This window comes from Tachysurus vachellii, chromosome 8 (assembly GCF_030014155.1).
Source record: "Tachysurus vachellii isolate PV-2020 chromosome 8, HZAU_Pvac_v1, whole genome shotgun sequence".
Taxonomy (NCBI): Eukaryota; Metazoa; Chordata; class Actinopteri; order Siluriformes; family Bagridae; genus Tachysurus; species Tachysurus vachellii.
Window position 1 is genome coordinate 2660001 of NC_083467.1, and position 11094 is coordinate 2671094.

An 11094-nucleotide genomic window follows, 5' to 3' on the forward strand; every position below is an offset into this window, starting at 1 on the left:
ATAGGGTAACGATTATAACAACAGATTTTTCCGACGCCTCTGATCCTCAGACCGTGTAGCTGCGCTTGTGTTGTTGGTGAGCTTCAGAACATCTACCAGTCTTTGAGGCCGGATTTTGACATGCAGTTAGCGCTCAGATCTGCCTTCCTTAGCACATCTAAAAAAAAAATGTCTGATCTAAAGAAGAAAACAGAAAGGATTGTGTAGAGGAAATGAAATGTTTCCATTTCTGTCTGAGTTTGGCGGCCTGGGAAAACCATTTTATCTGGTGAAATCTTGACATTTTTCTACTGTATATAGTTCTGAAAACTACACACTTTCTTAAAGTCAAATACTTTTCATTTTCTATTATTTAAAGTTCTGTTCTATATGTCATTTACAAACCTGTGTATTTCCTTCCAGCTCGACTGAAAGACGCCATCACGCTCATTGTGCGTTTTTTCATCTGCATTTACGTCAATACGTAACAAATAAAACCGACAGGCGATTCGTAAACCTTGTCCATCCTGCATTCATTCCATGTTTAATATAAAAAATATATCTTCTTTATAATTTTACCAGTATGCTGGTACTCCAGTCTGCTGGCACGATGTTTAATCAGTTTATACATATGAATTATTTTATCACCTCGAGTCCGGTATAAAAATGAGTCAGGACTGTTGGCTTTCAGTGTGAGACGTGTGTTTTTCCCTCTGTTGATAACTCACTCTCACTCACTCATTTTCTACCGCTTATCCGAACTACCTCGGGTCACGGGGAGCCTGTGCCTATCTCAGGTGTCATCGGGCATCAAGGCAGGATACACCCTGGACGGAGTGCCAACCCATCGCAGGGCACATACACACACACTCTCATTCACTCACACAATCACACACTAGGGACAATTTTCCAGAGATGCCAATCAACCTACCATGCATGTCTTTGGACCGGGGGAGGAAACCGGAGTACCCAGAGGAAACCCCCGAGGCACGGGGAGAACATGCAAACTCCACACACACAAGGAGGAGGCAGGAATCAAACCCCCCTGGAGGTGTGAGGCGAACGTTCTAACCACTACGCCACTGTGCCCCCTCTGTTGATAACCTTACACTGAATTTCAGTGGTTGTAGATAACACCTTCGAATTTCAGCTGCTTATGAACAAGCACTTGGAGCATCTCAGAGCATCTCATTGAAGATACGAACATTATATTTGAGATGAAAACTAATCTTTTGGGCTTGGATTTTTTTCTAAAAAATATATTGCCCCTAGTAGGATAGAGTAAAAGATAACTTATCCTTAGTGTCTACTTTCATATGAGCAAGTATAGCGGGGGACATGACAAAGACAATGAATGATCAACATGGACACAACCAAACAGGAGCAAATTCCCTATTATTCTAGGAAAAAGAGATAAAGAAAACAGACAAAGTTTAGAGATGACTAAAATTTATTATACGTAGTTACTCTGTCACCTCCAAAAAATATGGCAGAAGGCAGAAGTTCACACCGTCTTTGAACTGCCGTCGCATCGGTCAGTTTTGTGCTCGGGTCTTCATTTGAAAACTCCGGCAGGAAATAATTAGTGTTAAGTCTATAATGAACTGTTGGTTCCTCAGGAGCTCTCGGTCACGCAATTCTACTCGACTATGCACTGCTGTAGAAATGACATTATTTACATTGACATCATTTCCTGTCCAGTGTCACCTAAATGAGGATGAGGTTCACGACTGAGTCTGGTTCCTCTCAAGGTTTCTTCCTCATATCATCTCAGGGAGGTTTTTCCTCACCACCGTCACCTCAGGCTTGCTCATTAGGGATAATGATTGATGGGCAGTGGTGGCTCAAGTGGTTAAGGCTCTGGGTTGTTGATTGGAGGATCAGGGTTAAAGCCCCAGCACTGCCACTGTTGGGCCCTTGAGCAAAGCCCTCAACCCTGTATCATAGCTGCCCCTGCACTCTGACCCCAACCTCCTCAGTTGGGATTTGTGAAGAAAAATATTCCACTGTGCTTTAATGTATATGTGGCAATTACGGTGGCCGGGAAGTGCAAAACAAATTAACAAATCCGAAAACAAATTAACAAATCCGAAAACACATTAACAAATCCCAAAACAAATTAACAAATTTGAAAACACATTAACAAATCCCAAAACAAATTAACAAATCAGAAAACACATTAACAAATCCCAAAACACATTAACAAATCCCAAAACAAATTAACAAATCCCAAAACAAATGAACAAATCCCAAAACAAATTAACAAATCCCAAAACAAATTAACAAATCCCAAAACACATTAACAAATCTGAAAACACATTAACAAATCCCAAAACAAATTAACAAATCAGAATACAAATTAACAAATCCGAAAACAAATTAACAAATCCGAAAACACATTAACAAATCCCAAAACAAATTAACAAATTTGAAAACACATTAACAAATCCCAAAACAAATTAACAAATCAGAAAACACATTAACAAATCCCAAAACACATTAACAAATCCCAAAACAAATTAACAAATCCCAAAACAAATGAACAAATCCCAAAACAAATTAACAAATCCCAAAACAAATTAACAAATCCCAAAACACATTAACAAATCTGAAAACACATTAACAAATCCCAAAACAAATTAACAAATCAGAATACAAATTAACAAATCTGAAAACACAACGACAAGTCATACAACCCGGAAACGGTAGTGTATCGTTTTTGAATAGAAACTTACCGATCATTGGACAAGACACCTGTCACTCAAGATATACAGGCATGGAATCTTATGGGTAATGTGTAAAGTTCTCCGTTTTAATATAAGAAAATAACAGAATTAATCCACAGTAATCCATTCCATCCATCCAGTCCAACTTTTCCCTGTGGCAGACTGTTGAACCTCATGTATACCTTGAGTGACAGGTGTCTTGGCCAATCACAAACTATACCAACTGCTTCCTGGTTGTCTGAAATGTCGTTGTGTTTTCTGATTTGTTAATGTGTTTCGTGCACCGATTCAGACAACCCGGAAGCGGTAGGTATAGTTTGTGAATGGAAACTTACCGATCATTGGACAAGACACCTGTCATTAAAGATATGGTAAGTTTCCAAATTTTATAGAATTTGGAAGTTTTTTGGATTTGTTAATTTGTTTTGGGATTTGTTAATGTGTTTTGGGATTTGTTAATGTGTTTTGGGATTTGTTAATTTGTTTTTGGATTTGTTAATGTGTTTTTGGATTTGTTAATGTGTTTTGGGATTTGTTTATGTGTTTTCGGATTTGTTAATGTGTTTTCGCATTTGTTAATTTGTTTTGGGATTTGTTAATGTGTTTTTAAATTTGTTAATTTGTTTTGGGATTTGTTAATGTGTTTTCGGATTTGTTAATTTGTTTTCGGATTTGTTAATTTGTTTTGCACTTCCCGGCCACCGTAGGCAATAATAAAGGCTTCTATTCTAAAAAGTTAAACTTTACAATGTTTATTCTGTTTTTATTCTTCTGTAAAGCTGCTTCAACCATTAAAAGTGCTGCAAAAATAAGATCAAATCGAACTGGATTTTGTCCCGAGGTGGACGAAAGTGAGGCTCATCATCGTCTCAACTGCTGTGGTCTTTGCAGAAAAACGAAGCAACTTACCGTCAATTTGTTAAAATACGTTTATAAATTCCTAAAGCAGATGCGTCAAAGCATATTAAGGGAAGAACACCATTTTTAAAAAAATACCTTTCATATTTCTATAATACTATTTCAGTTTTTATAGAAATGCTGTTGTATATGGCCCCAGACATTGTTTTTAATTTTTTTTATAGTTCTAGACATTTAAACGTAACTAGTCACTTTAGACATGTATGTTATATCCTTTATGTTTATTCATTTTCACCCTATTTCTAAGGATGCGTTTATGCAAACGTCGTGTGATACAGTTTTGTATAAAAAAACAAACAACACTATTACTACTTAGCATTAATGTTAGTATGCACATATACAGGAATAATCTGAAATATTCAAAAAAGGAATAAAACATAATTTAATAAAAATAAAAATTATTAATTTACACACACACACACACATATATACAGTATATATATATATATGTGTGTGTGTGTGTGTGTGTGTGTGTGTGTGTGTGTGTGTACATGGAGGTCAACAGTGTCAGTGCTGTTAAATCAATAACATTCTCACATGCATAATTAAAATTCTCCAAGTTTTCTCCACCCACATATTTGTTTTTGCTAAAATAAAAGCTTTAAATTCTTTCTCTTAAATGAATAAAACTACATGCTTTAAAAGTGTAATAAAGTTTTCACTCGAAGGCTGATTTGAAGCACAGATAAAGGAAAAGTTCTCAGGGATTTTGTACTCAGATTCCTGTTCCTGGCTCTCAGGAGTGGATCCTGATGTTGATCCTCTGTTGCTGTCACTCATCCACCTTAATGAGCCTTGTGTTGTGCGTCCTGAGATGCTTTTTTGCCCACCACGGTTGTAAAGAGTGATTATATGAGTTACACCAGACTTCCTGTGAGCTCAGTCTGGTTATTCTTTAATGATCTCTTTCTTTCTAAAACACTCAAACTAGCTCATCTGGTACGAACAACCATGACACAATTTTTCTTCATTCTAATGTTTGCTGTGAGCATTAACCAAAGCTCTTGCCCTTTTATTTTAATGCATTTATGCATTACGCTTCTGCCGCGTGATTGGCTGATTAGATAACTGCATAAATGAGCAGGAGTACACGTGTTCCTATTAAAGTGGAAAGTGAGCATGCAAACGATTTTGTTTTTAAAATAACATTACGGTGCATTGGGTGGATATTGATGTTGGAATATATGAAGCAAAAAATATTTTGTATAGATGTATAGAAATATATTTGCAGACCTGTTAACACTGAAAACAGCCAAGCTCATATGCAAATGTGATGTAAATGAGTCTGTAATGAGTTTAATGATTACTAAATCTGTTCTGTTAGCAGATTTCATACAATCGTCTTCCTATTGTTCATACATGGGTGTACACACGTATACACACACACACACACACGTATACACACACGTATACACACACACCTTGGGGCAATTTAGTATAGCCAGTTCACCTACCGACTTGTTTTTTTAGGGATGAGAGAAAACCCCTGTGAACACAAGGAGAACATGTGAAGCTCCACACAGACAGGAACCCGAGCTGAGGCTGGAACTGAGAACCATTGAGCTGTGAGAATATAAAAAAAATCTAATTTAATGCTTTCAGTTTTTGAGTCATTGTACAGTATGTAGACTCACTGAACACTTTAGTAGCAACACCTGTACACTTAATTATTCATGCAATTATCTAATCAGCCAATCACGTGGCAGCAGTGCCGTGCATTCAGATACAAGCCAGAAGCTTCGAGTAATGTTCAACAGAATGGGGATAAAATGTGATCTCTGTGATTTTGACTGGACTGGAGCAATAACATCCTGACAGTTCTGTGAAACACCTTGGTGAAGAGAGAGAGAGAGAGAGAGAGAGAGAGAGAGAGAGATCCAGTGGAAAAAGCCAGACTGGTTTCAGGAGAATGAAAGCTACAGTAACTCAGGTAATCACTCGGAACATCTACTGTATGGACAGCAGAAAAGGTTCTCAGAACGCACAACATGTTGAGGTGGATGAGCTGGAACAGCAGAAGACCACATCAGATTGCACTTTGGTACGGTGGCCGAGAAGTACAAAACACATTAACAAATCCAAAAACACATTAACAAATCCAAAAACACATTAACAAATCAGACAACCCAGAAACGGTAGTGTATCGTTTTTGAATGGAAACTTACCGATCATTGGACAAGACACCTGTCACTCAAGATATACAGGTATGGAATCTTATGGGTAATGTGTAAAGTTCTCCGTTTTAATATAAGAAAATAACAGAATTAATCCACAGTAATCCATTCCATCCATCCATTCCAACTTTTCCCTGTGGCACTGTTGAACTTCATGTATACCTTGAGTGACAGGTGTCTTGTCCAATCACAAACTATACAGTACCAACCGCTTCCGGGTTGTCTGAAATGTCGTTGTGTTTTCTGATTTGTTAATGTGTTTTCTGATTTGTTAATGTGTTTCGTACACCGATTCAGACAACCCAGAAGAGGTAGGTATAGTTTGTGAATGGAAACTTACCGATCATTGGACAAGACACCTGTCATTAAAGATATACAGGTGAATCAAAGGTGTCTCGTCCGATGATGGTAAGTTTCCATTCACAAACTATACCAACCTCTTCCGGGTTGTCTGACTTGTCGTTGTGTTTTGGGATTTGTTAATTTGTTTTCGGATTTGTTAATGTGTTTTGGGATTTGTTAATGTGTTTTCGGATTTGGTAATTTGTTTTGCACTTCTCGGCCACCGTACTTTGGTCAGTCGAGAACATGAAGCTGAGGCTGCAGTGGGCAAAAAATACAAGAGAGTTGAAGACTGGAATCAAAATGTGGCACCAACACCATGAATCCATGGACCCAATCTTCATTGTGTTAAGAGTTCAGGCGTAAAGGTGTGGGGAATGTAGGTACACCATGGGTCTGCTAATACCAGTCAATATCAGTCATTACTTGAATGCCACAGTCTTCATGACCACAATTTACCATCTTCAATTGGCAACGTGCAGCATGATAAGGCACCATGTCACAGAGCAGAAGCTGTCTCAGACCGGTTTGATGAACATGACTGACTTCAATGATCTTCAGTGATCTTTCCAGTTACTGGATCTGAATCCAGAAGAACACCTTTGGGATGTGATAGAACGGGAGATTCACAGCATGAAAGAGCACTTCGAAGGAAGTGTGTGATACAGTCAGGTCAACCAGCATCTCAACGAAGCTTTTCCAATAACCTACAACGAAACACACACAGTGATATTGTTTGGTTAAAACACCATGCAAACTATTTTAATTAGAATATTAATTAGTCTCATATCTCATTTAAAGTAAACATTATGGGTTATATCATCCTAATTTAAAAAAAAAGACCTAGAATGAGCTTAAGGGTTGGACAAAAGCAACCTGGCATGGGTTTTAGCATGTTAATGGAACACGGATGTCTGGTAAGTTAGCTAATACTGTAGTAAAAAATATTAGCAACATTACAGCCGTGAATGTGTGTTAAAATATTTATGGTGCTTTTTGATATTCTGCTCCAGTCTAGGTTTGCTAATCAGCATTCTGTAACTCTTAAAGCTGAAAGTGAGTCACACTGGGGAAAAAGCAAGTCTTTATATTTTAGCCATGGACTGACTCATAGTTTAATATTTGTGCACTGAAATCAAAGAACTGAGATATATCAAAACAGTGAGTTAAGCGATTGACTTGACATTACTCATAGCTATTGTACGGCTCTGTTGCATTGTGTGTAACGTTAGCGGATACAGGGGTTGGACGATGAAACGGAAACACTGGCAAACGGAGTGTTGAAGTGTTTACGCTTACACGTTCCATAAGAGCAGGGCGTGAAGGTTGGATTAGCATAGCAATAGACCAGCTGTACATAAAATATTGCAATCCAGACAACGTAATGGAAAACATATCACGGTACAAATTGTTGGTGCGGGTCTCACCGGAGCATCTGTGACCAGGACAGCAAGTCTTTGTGGTCTATAGAGAGAAGGTAATGTTGGCAAACCACCATAAAGGACAAATCACGTCCAACACGCAGCAAATGTTGATGCATGACGAATCAATCTGAAAGGGATGTCCAGTTCCTAACCTGGATCGTATCCAAAAAAACTTAAAACCATAGTTGAACAACTCACTGTAGAGTTAAATGTGCACCCCGACTCTCCTGTTTCCACCACATCTGATAGTTTGAGTACAACAGGGTCAATATTAACGGTAAGGCTAACGCCAAACATCGGGTTCAGTGGTACCACAATGGAAACCTTGAGCTGTAGACAACATTAAACATGTATTGTTCTCTGATGAGTCCACCTTCACTGTATTTCTCACATCTGAGAGAGATATGATGTGGAGAGAGATACGGTTGTGAGATACGGTGATGGTTTGGATGCAATATCATGTCACTCCCTAAGCCAACTACTTGTGCTATATGGGTGCGTCACTCCCAAGGTCTACTAAACCATTCTGGAGAAGTACATGCACCAGACGGTTTAAACATTGTACCCTGAAAGTGGTGCTGTGTAGCAGGATAATAACGTACATATACAAACAGCAAGACTGGTGACAGAGGGGTTTGGTGAACATGAAAGTGAAGCTGAACATATCACATGGCTTGCACAGTCATAAGGTCTGAATATTAGTGAGCCACATTGGGGCGGTTTGGAGGACCAAGTCAGGAAACGTTTTTGCTCCACCAGCATCATGTAGTGACCTGGCCAGTGTTCTGCAAGAGGAATGATTCAAAATCCCCCTGGCAACAGTGCAGGACTTGTATCTGTCATTCTCAAGATGAACTGATGCTGTATTAGCTGCAAGAAGAGGCCTTATACCATGTTAATTAATTATTAAGGTCTGAAACCAGGGGTTTTTAGTTTCACTCCTGTCCAACCTCTGTAGGAAACATATGCCCCTTTTCCACCGAGGCAGTTTGAGTGCTGGTTCGGAGCCAGAGCCTAATTTAGAACCAGTTCTTTCTTTTTCGACAGCCAAAGCACCGGCTCTGAACCAGGAAAAGTGGTTCTTAAGTAGCACCAAAACGTTGCTGGTCTAGACTTAAGAACCGCTTGCGTTAGGGGCTGTGGGTGGTGCTGTGGGCGGGGCTATGGGCGGGGCTACAGTTAGCACATTTGTTAATATACCTTAAGTATACTAATGTTTAATACACTTTTACTTTACTGCAACATGATACATTACCAGCACACATGATAGTAGGTAGCTACATGCTAAGGCTAACTTTTTTCTGTGTTAATGATAAAATAACGTTATGTACTTTCTCCATAACAACCTCCGTTTATACAGATTACATGGAGCTCCACGTACACGTTGGATTCGCCGTGTTTGGATGTTAATGTAGGTTCACAAGCCATGAGCATTAACAGTAAAGCAACATCCGCCATTGTTGATGTGTTTGTATGTGCCGCTGCTGAGCTAACGTTGCTGGGACACGTGACCCGTATACAGTGACGGCAGACTCGGCTCTGTGACGCTCTCTAACCGATGGAAAGGCAAACTGGTTCTTAGAAGGTTCGCCAGTGGAACCAACTTTGAACCAGCACCAGTGCTAGCTCTGTACCAGCACCCGGTTCTTTTTGGTGGAAAAGGGGTAATAGTAAAGTTTATAACACCACACTATGCAAACTACAAAGCCGGGAGAAGATGCCTTAAGAACCAGGATTTTGTTTGTTACTAACATTAGCAAGCTAGTCGTCTTTAATATCAAATCATAACGGTGTCTGATTCAGAAACATGAATTAGATTTATAGCAAGAACTTAATTTATACCTTAGAACCCAGCCATGATACAGATACAGTCAAAGGTGTGCTTCTCAATGCTCCTCCTATGCAAGAGCAAAAAGAATGTTTCTTTCTTTCATGCATTCACTGACAACAACAAACAAATTGTCTTAAATAAGATCAAATCTAAAGGTTTAAATCTTTTAGGCAACAATCCTCACATCAGGCCAACGTTCAAGTAACACAGGATTTGTAGCTGCCGTCTTTTTGGCAGAGCGAAGCGATAGCTTTTGTAGTTATGGTTTAATGCTTCACTTTTCTATCTCTAGAATAAGACATCCAAGATTTAGTAAGGGCAGAGTGTGCTTTAATGCAAATAAATAAATAAATAAAATAAACCAAAATGGGAAAATATCCGTCTGACTTCTGAATATTTTCGAAGGCTATGCTCCCAAACGTTATTGTATTGATTATCACTATACACACTCACTGAACCAATAACACCACCCTAGAGGTAGTCTCTCGGGTTCAGGGAAGATTCCTGAATCAATACCCTGGGACACAGCAATTGCTGCCCTGCTGAGATGGGGTCAGCTGGTCAATTGAGAGAAAAGGTAAAAGAGCATCTACAACAAGGAACCGGGTGACCAAGGAGCGAAAGCTCATCCAATCAGACGTCAGCACACATTAAGCAAGCTGGAATCTCTTCAAAAGCTATTGATCAAAGAAGTTACACAGGTACTGTGCAAGCTGTGCCTTTTAGTCAACTGTCTCGACACATTCAGGATCTTTTATTTCCCTTCAAAGCTGCGTTTCTCCCATTGATTTGTTGAGCCTCCGATCTGCTGGTTTATGAAAAGCACATATAGTGCAGATTGCCCTCGATTTCTGGACAGGCCACTAAAAGCAATGCAATCATCAGCAACCTGTCTCACCTAGTGTTACTACAATTCCATTAGCCTTTCATAGCTTGAAATGCCCAGCATTTAGGAGCGTGAAGCAAAGGCACATCGGTTTCCGTGGAAAAAAATAAATAAAACGAGCTTGCTCTCTGCCCCCTCAGCTGCCCTCACTTATCTATGTTCTGCAGTATCTAGGGCAAACCAAGTTCTGGATCAGGCCAAGCTTTTCTTTCTCTCCCCTTTCCCTAAATTGATTGATACCTTTGAGAAGTCACTTGCTGACGTGCGCGCTGCGTGAAGAGATGGCCGATCTGCCGCCCTGGTGGTTTTATATAACGTCTGTGTGGGAGGCCGGTGACGATCGAGAAGGGGGCTGCAGCCCATCCACTGGATGCGGCTCTGAGATGCGTGGGCAGCGGCTTTTAACAAATGGATACTGGCTCGCACTCAGGATTATGGGGGTGTGCAGAAATGAAATTATGTAAATACCCATCAGAGTAGCGACGCACACTGGTTATGGATATGCATGCTCCAAAGAGAAGTAGCTATTGATTGAAAAATTCGGCTGATGTGTTGATTCCGGCTTAAATTCAAAAACATTGTATTCCGAAAACATGCACGGTCCAAAACCAGTAAAAGATCCTTTGAGAAGTCGAGCTTCATAAAGATCGCACCTCAATTGCTTTTTTTCATTAACCAAAAAAAAAATCATATAACATACAATCAACATCTGACAACTACACGGTACTGGAAGAGAAAATATACTGAATTATCACTTCTTTATTTTAAACCTTAGGTTAGAGTTGGAATTGGAGTTGGACCGTATCTCCGGGGC